At 37.8% G+C, this 12,500-nt stretch overlaps 1 pseudogene; it reads right to left on the reverse strand.

The window, feature by feature from the left end:
• LOC136847311 (uncharacterized) overlaps positions 1–12,500 on the reverse strand; it is a 30,355-nt pseudogene that overhangs the window by 17,476 nt on the left and 379 nt on the right.

Here is a 12,500-nt window from a genome sequence, read left to right on the forward strand (position 1 = left end):
TGTTTGATGATTGGGGGTGGATGATCAACATACCAATTTGCAGTTCTCTAGCCTCAGCAGTTTTTAAGATCTGAGGGCGGACAGAAAAAAGTGCGGACCGACAGACGAAGCCGGCACAACAGTTTTCTTTTACAGAAAACTGAAAAGGAACCCGTGACACAATCGATCAAATCAGGTCGAACAAGAATATATGAAAAAAGGTTTCTTACTGGTACCGGACTACAAGATAAAAAAAAAAAAACACATCACGAGATTTCCTTACATGAAAAAAACTGTAAAAAAAAAAACCAATGCTACGAGCTTTAAAATTACGCAATTACACACAAAATAACACTGTGATAACGGAAGCAGCAATGATACTGACATTACGAAAGCGTGAAGACAGAAGATGATGATGATGAATGAAGCCACAACCATCCGAGAGAATAAAAAAAAAAAGTGATAAATTGCAGGCAATAACGAGACGAAGTCGGTGCTTGCTTGCGTGCTTGGAACATTCTTTGAAAGCAGGTTAGACTGAGTTTTTTATTTTCTATTGGTCGACATGCACGTGTACTAATCTCAGGCTTTCTGGATCAGGGCGATAAATGTAGGTTAAAATGGCAGAAAACGTTGTATATGAATATCATCTTATGTTTTTATTATTATTATTATTATTATTATTATTATTATTATTATTATTATTACGTTACATTTTAACGTTACTGATGAGGAACACCGTTCAAAGAATCCAGAACTCTGTATAGTGTAAATATATATTAAAAATTATATTATATATACACTACTCAAAGAATCCAGAACTCTGTAAGTGTAAATATATAATAAAAATATATATATATACATCGAGAGTTTTCGAAAACCTGATCGATTCACCTTATCAACAGTAGTTCTACTATAAATACACATATTAAAAATTAAAAAAACTATTCTAAATATCATCCCATCTATACATACGTAAAACATCACTGCAAAGAAAAAAACTTAACACTGTTCAACTGCTGACAATCATATACTACATTCTCTACACCATAAATTCTTGATATAAAAACAGCAACAATAACAATGACCACTTTTTGTTATCTGTAAAAGAAAACTATTGGGATGGCTTTGTCTGTCAGTCGGCACTTTTTCTGTCCGCCCTCAGACCTTAAAAACTACTGAGGCTAGAAGGCTGCAAATTGGTATGTTGACCCCCCGTCCTTCAATCATCAAACATACCAAATTGCAGCCCTCTAGCCTCAGTAGTTTTTATTTTATTTAAGGTTAAAGTTAGCCATGATCGTGCGTCTGGTAACGCTTTAGGAAGGCCACCACTGGGCCGTAGCTGAAAGATTCATGGGTCACGGCTCATACAGCATTACACGTTGTACAGAAAATTCGATTGCGCCGAAGAAACTTGGGCGCATTTTTTACTTGTTTGCTTATGCCAGTTATTTTCTTTTATAACAGTGTCCCGGAGAAATGTTATTTATTCATACCGCTGAGTAAAATCAATGAGTTTTTTATCAAAAAATCCTGTGCAAACACAAACAACGAAAAACATACGGATGCAATGAATTCAGTGACAGGAAGCATATGACATGCGGTTACCAGTTATTTGGAGCGGGGATTTGGAGAGAGAGGCTTTGGAGGCAAACATTGGAGGGAGGCTTTGGAGGCCGCTGATGGGGCAAACTTTGGAGGGAGGCTTTAGAGTCTGGTTTTGAAGGGAAGCTTTGGAGGCTGGTGTTGGGGAAATACTTTACAGGGAGACTTTTAAGGGAGGCTCTCGAGGCAGACTTTGGATGGATGTTTTGGAGGGAGGGTTTGCATGGAGGTTTTGGAGGGAGGTTTTGGAAGAAGGCTTTGCATGGAGGTTTTGGAAGGAAGCTTTGGAGGCAGGATTTAGATGGATGATTTGCATGGAGGTTTTGGAGGTAGGTTTTGGAGGCATGCTTTCGAAGGAGGCTTTGCAAGGAGGTTTTGGAGGTAGGTTTTGGAAGGATGATTTGCATGGAGGTTTTGGAGGTAAGCTTTGGAGGCAGGTTTTGGATGAAGGCATTGCATGGATGTTTTAGAGGTAGGCTTTGGAGGCAGGTTTTGGATGAAGGTTTCGGACGGAAGTTTTGAAGCTAGGCTTTGAAGGCAGGTTTTGGATGGAGGCTCCGGATAGAGGTTTTGGACAGGCATTGATGACAGGCTTTGGAGGGAGGCTTTGGACCGACACTTTGGACGGAGGTTCTGGATAGAGGCTTTGGAGGCAAGCTTCGGAGGGAAGTGTCACTCCAGAAACGTAAGTATACTCAGATTGTTTTCGGTATACAATATATCAAATATAGGCTATATTGTTGTTAAGAGTGGCACAACAAAAAGCTTTGATCAGTTTTAGCTACACAAATCGTCATTAATCTACGTACCACTCTTATAATTACTGTCATTACTACAATAACTTCCATCAGTAATTTCGGAAGTAGTCGTTGACGTAATAACAACAACAACTACTGCACAAAATACAAAAACCAATGTAACACAACCTCACGCAACAACACATCTGAACTTGGAATGACATACTTTTCACGTTCAGACGTTTGACGTCCTCCCCGAATGCTTCTCGAGGGTTGTTGAACCGTAAATGTGCACGAAAACCGTGTAATGAATTGAGAGAGAGAGAGAGAGAGAGAGAGAGAGAGAGAGAGAGAGAGAGAGAGAGAGAGAGAGAGAGAATTAGGTCGGTAGCAAGTAAACACTGGTGGTAATTATTCAGACAGGTACAGTTGGATGTATTATATATATATATATATATATATACATATATATATATATAATATATATATATATATATATATATATATATATATATATATATATAATTTATCTGTATATATTATATATATTCTCAGAAATATTAAACCGCAAATATCGTTTAATATCGCATTCACTGTACCTTAAGAATGCGATTCAAACGATATTTGTGGTTTAATATTTCTATATATTAAAATAATATCAAGCAGCTACAAGTGACAAAATATCAAACGATATTTATATTTATATATATATATATATATAAAATAATATCATAGCATACAATATACAAAAATATATAAAATATATATATATATAAGAGAGAGAGAGAGAGAGAGAGAGAGAGAGAGAGAGAGAGAGAGAGAGAGAGAGAGAGAGAGAGAGAGGAAATTTCTCGACTTATTCATTCCCTGCTTATCTCATCCTGACTTACGTTGCAGATAATGTGAATCACGAGTCTTTTTAAAATGTTAATTAACCTTTTAAAAGAACGAACGAGTTGGTACCCAGGAAATGAAAGAAAATGGCGTCGCGAATATTTAATTAACGTCTCTTTATCTTAAGAATATATAATTACTATTGTTATGTCTGACCTTTGTCCCAGGATGTTTGATATCATCATTACATTTCAGTACAAAATAACCGCCATTTAGTATCGTGGTTATAAATCGTTAGATCAAGGTTATTATTATAAACATGATAATAATTATCATATAATAATGATAACATTAGTAATGTTGTTTTGTCACTGTTGTTATTGTTGCAACTATTAGATTATTGCTTTTGTTTACATAACTAAGAATATAAATACTAAACAAAATTTACGTATTCCAAACCCATTCGATATTTTTAAAATATACATCACATATTACTTTGGCGTAAAAATGTATTCAATTTAAAAGAAATCAACTCTTCGTCTGGATAATAATAATAATAATAATAATAATAATAATAATAATAATAATAATAATAATAATAATAATAATAATAATAATATTTTCGATGAATCTTCCTCAGTATACCAAAACAGACTTGACTTATTTCTGAAAGCAACTGTATAATACCATACATATGCCCTAATAATAGCCTTTATGAATATTATGTTTTCCATAGATTACTATGGCGGAATTTCGGATATTTTTTTTTTATATTTTCATATGTTACAGAAAAGCTGAATACTATACAAAAGACAGACGACCCCAGTACCGCAATAATATCGACAAATTCTAATCATTTCCTTCGACCGGCCTCGAGTGACACTGGTGATTTTTCCACCGTCGACGGTAATGTGCGGTTAATATACACTTTTGGACCGGTCTTCCTACCGGTAAAAACCCCACCGCCGTCAATATCACACTGTATTCTTGTATTCTTCAGAATACGACGCGTATCCTTCAAGAATCACAAGTGTATTCATTCCGCTCAAATGAGGAACAGGACAGGAAGTTGCTGCCGAGTTGCTTGACCCCTGGAGCCGCGCCGTTTGGACTGAACCTCCTCCAGGAGCTACCGACAGACAGGCAACCTCCTCCAACGCTCCTTCTCCTCACCTTCACCCACTCACCATCACCAACTCTTCCTCAGTTTTACAGATATGTACATAATATAATCCTTACATTATACATAACGTACATAATATAATCCTTATTATTTAACAAAATATAAAAAGCTCCACCTAGCTTTACTAGATAACATGCAACTTCGTAGCACCACAGGATCGAATGGTTTTTGTTGTCGCTCTTACAAACCTAATAAAACGTTTAACACACAGTGCTTGACGTATAATGACTTAGGAGTTTTGATGATTTTCATAAACAACGAGCGATCTTACGATCCAGATACATATTTCGTATACAAATTTACAAACGCGCGCACCAATAACATGAATTAGGCCTAGTCAAGGAGTGGTGAAGAACCGCATCATGCACTGCGTGAACACCTTATGTAAACATTAGTGTGCACGCTGTGTGTACATCCGTATAATATGTTTTGTACTGTAGATAAAACTTTATGCTCAGGTTTCCTATATCCAATGTATTTTTACTGCCAAATATAGAAATACAACAGCTGTCAGTCTAATCACAAGCATGCAGATATATATATTAAGTATTTATGAGTTAATTTTTCCTAAATTCCTAATATTTCATAAATTTCCCCAATATCTTTACGTTGTATCAAACTTTACGTTGTGTCAGTAAGAGAAAAGCTCAATTTCTAAAATGACATGACTCACATTGAGAACCACCTAGACAGTCTACGTGTAATAGACTCATAAATAGCGCCGATTCCCACCGGAAGATGGCGCAGTTATAGAGAGAGAGAGAGAGAGAGAGAGAGAGAGAGAGAGAGAGAGAGAGAGAGAGAGAGAGAGAGAAATGAAGCAGGCGTGGTTTTGAATAAGACACAGCTGCCGACGACCGGATCTAAGATTAGTGTCTTCATTATTGTCCCCTCTGTGTCGCCAAGGAAGAAAAATCAAAGAAGAAGAAGAAAGTCTTTTGTTTACATCTTTCTAGCCATTACACAAACTATATACCTACACAAATAAAAGCCCATTTACTAAATCAATCTGTGAGCATTGCTTACTTCAATTTAAAAAACAACAACAACACACATATACACGAATAAAAAACACACGTAAACATAAAGATAAAAAAGGACAAGCACAAAAAAAAAACTCATACACGCTCAAACTCGCCGCTCCCCTCCCAAAACTTTAGACGGAAGTGCTTGGTTAGGATGTGGTAAATTACTCTCTCTCTCTCTCTCTCTCTCTCTCTCTCTCTCTCTCTCTCTCTCTCTCTCTCTCTCTCTCTCTCGCACAAACTAAATTACAGCAGATTGAAGACTACGAAAGACGCAAGCAATTTAAAGGGTGATAAAACGTTAGCTCTAGTTGACTTATTTTTGCATGTGCACTAGTCTTAGACGCATGCACAGAAAAAAATATATGTATATGTAAATGTATCACGAAATAATCTAAATAAATACAAAAGCAAAACAATTTCAGAATAAATTAAACTCCTTTGGCAACGCTTAAAGCCAAGTGATTAACAAATGACTTTGAACTTAGGGCGTGTGGGAGATGTGTGTGTGTGTGTGCGAGAGAGAGAGAGAGAGAGAGAGAGAGAGAGAGAGAGAGAGAGAGAGAGAGAGAGATTAAACTTCCAAAACATCAGCCTCATTCATCTAATCGTTTCCACCTCGCACATCACTACAGATGCTGCTACACAGTTCATGATAAAAGGCGCCAGGGTTTGCTAATTAAAAACACCTGCACAGGCAACTTAACCTCATTGCAAATTGACAACAACAACAACGTGATGAAGGTCTTTGCTGTCTGACTTCTTGAACTTTGCTTTGTTCCGTTATCGACTCTTAATTGAAGAGTTTGAGAACACACCTTTCGCTTTGGTCTATGAGTCTATAAAGTGATTCTGTGTCGTTAAAATGCTTTATATCGTAGTTTATACCGGTATGAAACAAGAGAGCATCTGTTATATAAATAACAAGTATTGTTCGCCTTCATACTTTATAGCATGATACATCTATTACCATATATCAGACCACAAGCAAAATGCTGTGTACAGTAATATAACGAGATAACGGTACATTCTTCAAACACAACAGGTTCTACGAGCCATTGTTTTCAATAACTTCTGAAACGTCATCTATTGAAAAACCAATATAACTGAAAACCTCTAACAAAAGGAAAACGTTATGCGAACAGAATGACGAATCAGATTCCACAAACGCGAAAGGGAATCAAACTAATAAAACCGTTTTACGGAAGAGAACAATACCTCGATCTACCATAGTGCTCGAGCGCACCCACTTACCCGCCATGAGAGAGAGAGAGAGAGAGAGAGAGAGAGAGAGAGAGAGAGAGAGAGAGAGAGAATAGAATTCGTGGCTTGACGACGAACCCATTACTCAAATCGAATCTGATTAGTCTGCAATGAATCAAGATCTACTGGCCATGAAATGTGCCTTCTGTGTGAACAGGTTTTGTAGGCCGACATGTGAGCACACAGATCGAAATGTATGAGTTGAGAGGATTTCAATTACTTAATTTGATCATTTATATTTGTTTACATGCGTATTTATTTCGCAATGGCAATTAATTTTCACGTAATTACATTGCATAAACACCTGACACTAATCTCTGCGAACAGGTTTTATAGGCCGATATGTGAGCATCCACCGAAATGTAGAATTGATAGGATCTTAAAGTTGCCTAATTTGATAATTTTTATATGTTTACATGCATACATATTTTACAACAGTAATAAATTTTCATTTTAGTACGCTGCATACACACACACCTGACGCTAATATACACACATTAGTCCAACTCTCAACATTAACGTAACCTGAGGCCACTTTACCACTGCCAGGACACTCCTTTTGATCAACCCTCTCAAGACTCGTTCCTTTACAATATACCCTCATTCTCAAGGTCTTCTCCTCTCACATTTTCCTTCCTTCCATTCTTTCTCCGCCTCCCACAACTTCTCTTATTACCTCAACCCTTTCCCTTCCTCGTCCCTACGCCCAGAAGGGACTCGTTCAACAAAAGGAAAAGGGGAAAATAACGGAAGTGAACATCTGTTCCTCTGATTCACGCGCAAAGTCAAATTACGACGACATCGTGAGACAGTGAATTCTCACGCGGGAAAATACGAAGTACGTGTATATAACTCGCCTTTAGGATATATACACTTACGTTACAGGTAGATAGATTAGGCCTATGTGCGATTATGGTATTACCCTCTTCCCCTCAACATTAGCAAAGGCGTCTGTATCGATCCTACGAAAGATTTTTTTTTTTTTTCTAAGGCATCAGAGCCTTATAACCTATAGTTCCGGACTGGCAGAGGCTTCCTTATCCATGGCCAGGGGCTTCCCCTAATAAAAAAAAAAGGTAAAATTACATGAATAGAAGGCGTGTTAATAAATAAGTATCAGGAGAGAGAGAGAGAGAGAGAGAGAGAGAGAGAGAGAGAGAGAGAGAGAGAGAGAGAGAGAGACTATAACACCAACGTCTGCAATATCACAACAATAACACGAATAACAAAGATAAGTGAGAAAAATGTCATAAATGATGAGAGAGAGAGAGAGAGAGAGAGAGAGAGAGAGAGAGAGAGAGAGAGAGAGAGAGAGACTATAAAATATAACCGATAATCTTTGATAACAGAGAAATTCATTACATGACACTATCAATATTATTCCTCTCTTATGCCAAAAACGCACACACTAAAATTAACTTAATAAGTCACTGACGTTCAAGGAGAGTAAACATACAACTCAAGGGCGCCCTATTGTGATAAAGGGTTGAATACCTTACCCTCTTGCCAATTAAAGGTGAATCACCTTCATTTGTTTATAATGAAAGCCACAAAAACTGAGCAAATATATTGCTAAACTGCTCATTACACATTAGGTAACTACTTATAGGCCTAGCAGAATCTCTCGAATTATGATCAAAGCTATTTGTAATACCCACATAACTATTCCTTTTTCACCAAATTAAGGAAAGGCCTAATTTACTTGTTTACAAAGGAAACATAAATAAGAAGAAATGAGCAAATACAGAGCAAAACAAAAGAAAGAGAATACTCTATGCTCACTCAGATGATACGACCTGGCCACAGGAATCAGCCAAGCCTAACCCCTTTCCGACCGGTTAACAGAAATATCATAGTTTTCGTTATTGCTCCCGTCAAAGTGGCAAAGAGAGAGATGATGATAAGTAATACAGTGTTTCCTGGTGAGTATAATTTTTATACGCAGCCATTCCACATACGCAAAGAATCAGATGAAACACGATCAATTTGCCTCGACCAACCGAGACTTGAAATGCCAAGACTGGTTTATTCATCAGGTGGCGCTTGGTAACAAAGGCTGCCCGGCCGCAAATTGCATTAATATTTAAAAGATATTGATCACGACAAGCATCCACAGCGAGAGAGAGAGAGAGAGAGAGAGAGAGAGAGAGAGAGGAAAATGTAGTTAGTTATTCTGAGAGAGAGAGAAAATGAAGTTAGTTATTCTCAGGGAAAGAAAGACGAAATGTAGTTAGTCATTTTGAGAGAGAGAGAGAGAGAGAGAAAGAGAGAGAGAGAGAGAGGAGACGTAAATGTGGTTAATTATTTTCAGAGAGAGAGAGAGAGAGTTGCAAGGCGCCGACCAGTACTTATATGTTTATTCACCTACCCACGCAGAGTTCTTATGAACTCCTCGAAGGTGAGGCAATGGCAACAAAGGTGGTTTGAAAGAGGACCATTCTTCCTCGGTTGTGACTGTAGATAAGACAGAGGGAATCGAAACCCCTTTTATCAAAACAATTGGTTTTGAAAAGCGTACGTACTTTTCCCCACTTAGGTCTGAAGGGTATAAAATAACAATATAAGGATATGCAAAGCCTTTGAAAAATAAACTATTCTGGTCTAGACTAAGGAGATTAAATTGCATTTGATACTTATATATATAAACATGCTACAAGAGCTGTACGCTGTTCAAATGCCCAAAAAACATAAACTAGGCCTATATGTATAAACAAAGGTTACGCGCATATAATAAGAATATTAGAGGAAGAAACTAAGTAAGCCTTGTAATAATCCTGTAATAATCACACAACATTATGTGTCTAGGCTCAATAGAGGGAAGTAGGCCTAAATGCTTAGCATATCCCCCAACCACTGCGCAGTCTTGGTTCGATTACAAAAACGGGTCACAATGTGGCTAGAAAGCTGAAATAGCAGCAAGGCACACGGACTCGATGTTAACACGTCACGAAACACTATTTTTTATATTTGGCTTCGAAATTATTTCAAAATTTATTTATTTTAGCAACGAAAGATTATGAAAATTTACGTTAAGGAGATCTTAAGAGCTGTTCTGAAGTACCTGCTGAAGAGAGAGAGAGAGAGAGAGAGAGAGAGAGAGAGAGAGAGAGAGAGAGAGAAGCGTTGGCGGCAGATAGAGAAACCTGACATTTTGATACGAGAGAGAGAGAGAGAGAGAGAGAGAGAGAGAGAGAGAGAGAGAGAGAGAGAGAGAGGATCGTTGACGCTAGATACAGAAACCTGACATTTTGATACCAGAGAGAGAGAGAGAGAGAGAGAGAGAGAGAGAGAGAGAGAGATCGTTGACGCTAGATACAGACATTTTGATACGAGAGAGAGAGAGAGAGAGAGAGAGAGAGAGAGAGACGGATGGGGTCGCACCGCAAATGGGAATAAAGCGTGACTCCAAGTATCGGACATTGGAAATTCGACGAGAGAGAGAGAGAGAGAGAGAGATTGTGGAAAACGAGAGCATATCCGGTGGTTTGCCCTCTCCGCCAGTCGTCCACGTCTGGTGGCTACCACCTCACCACCTGCGCAAAAAAATGAAATAAAAAAAAAATGTCTTTTATACCCTTTCGTCCTTCCCCGACGGTTGAATTCAGTTCCCATTCAGTTTACGTCGTGTCAAACCCTTTTCCTTTCAGGGATGCCCAGGCATTGCTCCCTAATCCTGCAAGGGGCTATTCAACGTACCGTCTCTGATGCTCGTATCGAGGTACTGTACTATCGAGGTACTGGTACAGTACCTTCACATTCTACATACGCATAACAGATCTAGATATTAAACGTTTTAATACAGACCGCTCCTGTTGTTTTCAATGACTTCTTCCCTCGCCATATGGTACTATTTCACTATTTTCTTATCTGCTATCGAAGACTATCGATCAGTATGAACCCATAACCGCTAAGACCCATGTTCCTAACCAGAGCTACCGTGATCCCATCGACAATTTGGACTTATAGTTCCCGTGAAAAAAGTAGGCCTAACGCCTAATACGGGGTAACAATGAACTTCAGAAACAAAGGCGCATCGAAACTGTTTAGTCAAAACAACATTGGGATATCATAGGCCAAGTGTAGATAAGCACAAACATGTAAAACAAACTGCACAAACAGGCACAAACAGGGACTGTTCATAATATATACACCCCCATCCTTAGCAGGATTCAGGAATGCGAGTCAGGTTGGGCTACCAAGGCCTGCGGCCTAGTTCATGGGTGTAAAGTGGTACTTAAAGAGAGAGAGAGAGAGAGAGAGAGAGAGAGAGAGAGAGAGAGAGAGAGAGAGAGAGAGACTTGCTGACAGTTTAAATGTCATGCCAAAGATTTTCAATCATTACACAAACGAATAATTCCTTATGCTTTCCATTAGTGGTTAGCAGACTACCACCCTCCGAACATACGAAAAAACAATTTAAAAAATCTTAACATGCCGGTGTAGCGACACACTGGTACCTTTGTAAAGTGAACTGACTTTGTGCAATGCATCGTAAATGCAAGTAGAAACAACTTTAAAGGTAGCGAATAGTGTGCTTCTCGGAATTTTAACTCATCCACCGTCCTAAACATTGGTAATAATTCCCGTTCAGTGAAATTTGATATACTCTAAGTTACACCTTAATTTTAATTTTACAACTACTTACATTTCCTTTTGAGAATCTCTCTTTTTCTTATAAAGACAACCCGAAAAAACGAAATTTAGAGTGCTGAAACCAATGGAAATTTCAAAACGAGTCCATTTTTATACGAGAATGTTGACATGGAACATCTGCAACTATAAATTATTCATACGCACGTTAAATGTGTTAACTGCAACAATGTTAGATATTAAGTTTGCCTGTAAAAGCATACTGCAAAACTAAAGTATTTTACTTCATTTATCAAGAACACCCAACCCCACCTAATAATAATAATAATAATAATAATAATAATAATAATAATAATAATAATAATAATAATAATAGTCTATTGTACTGGGCTTTTCAATGAAACTAATATAAAAGGTTTCCCCTTCAGTTCGTACTACGAATAAAAAACAGCAATAGTTCTTTAAGAAGCACAAAGCACGACCATTAACCATGCCCATCGCCCTTAGGCACCTAAAGCCTTGTCTGGGAATGCCCAGGGTATGACCAGGTAAACAAACACGCAAGCGATGACCAGATTCTTTCGGGTTGAAGTCCGAAACGAACAGGTACCGACGGCCAACGTGGCCAGGTACATAATCCTTTTGAGGATGGTTCTTTCTCCCGTAAATCTCAAACAAGCATCTATTGTACACATGATGCAGTGCTCTCTCTATACGTCGTGTTGTATTACTTGGCTAGCTGATATGGTCGAGACGTATCGTATTATAGCTTAGACACATGTCACCATTGTAACATTCCAGTCAGTCATTCTCTCTCTCTCTCTCTCTCTCTCTCTCTCTCTCTCTCTCTCTCTCTCACACACACACACACACACACACACACACACACACAATTTCAGATTCAGTAATCATAAAATCATTATTAAAATGCGATTCTAATTTTTTTTATTAGGAAAATATTACATTTCTTTTACATAAGAAAAACATTACATTTCATTTACATAATAAGAAAAATATTACATTTCATTTACATAAGTAGGATATTACCAGAATTCTTATGTTTTTGAGTGATTTTTGTTGCTCGAATTCTCTAACAATCAGACCACGTGGAGCAAATATAGGTCTAACATGACGGCCACCATTTGATGAGAGAGAGAGAGAGAGAGAGAGAGAGAGAGAGAGAGAGAGAGAGAGAGAGAGAGAGAGAGAGAGAGAGAGAGAGAGAGAGCTCCATTATGTAATTGTATAGCCTACTATTTAGCACTAATGCAAATAAAATAT

The sequence above is a fragment of the Macrobrachium rosenbergii genome, chromosome 16, assembly GCF_040412425.1.
Source record: "Macrobrachium rosenbergii isolate ZJJX-2024 chromosome 16, ASM4041242v1, whole genome shotgun sequence".
Taxonomy (NCBI): Eukaryota; Metazoa; Arthropoda; class Malacostraca; order Decapoda; family Palaemonidae; genus Macrobrachium; species Macrobrachium rosenbergii.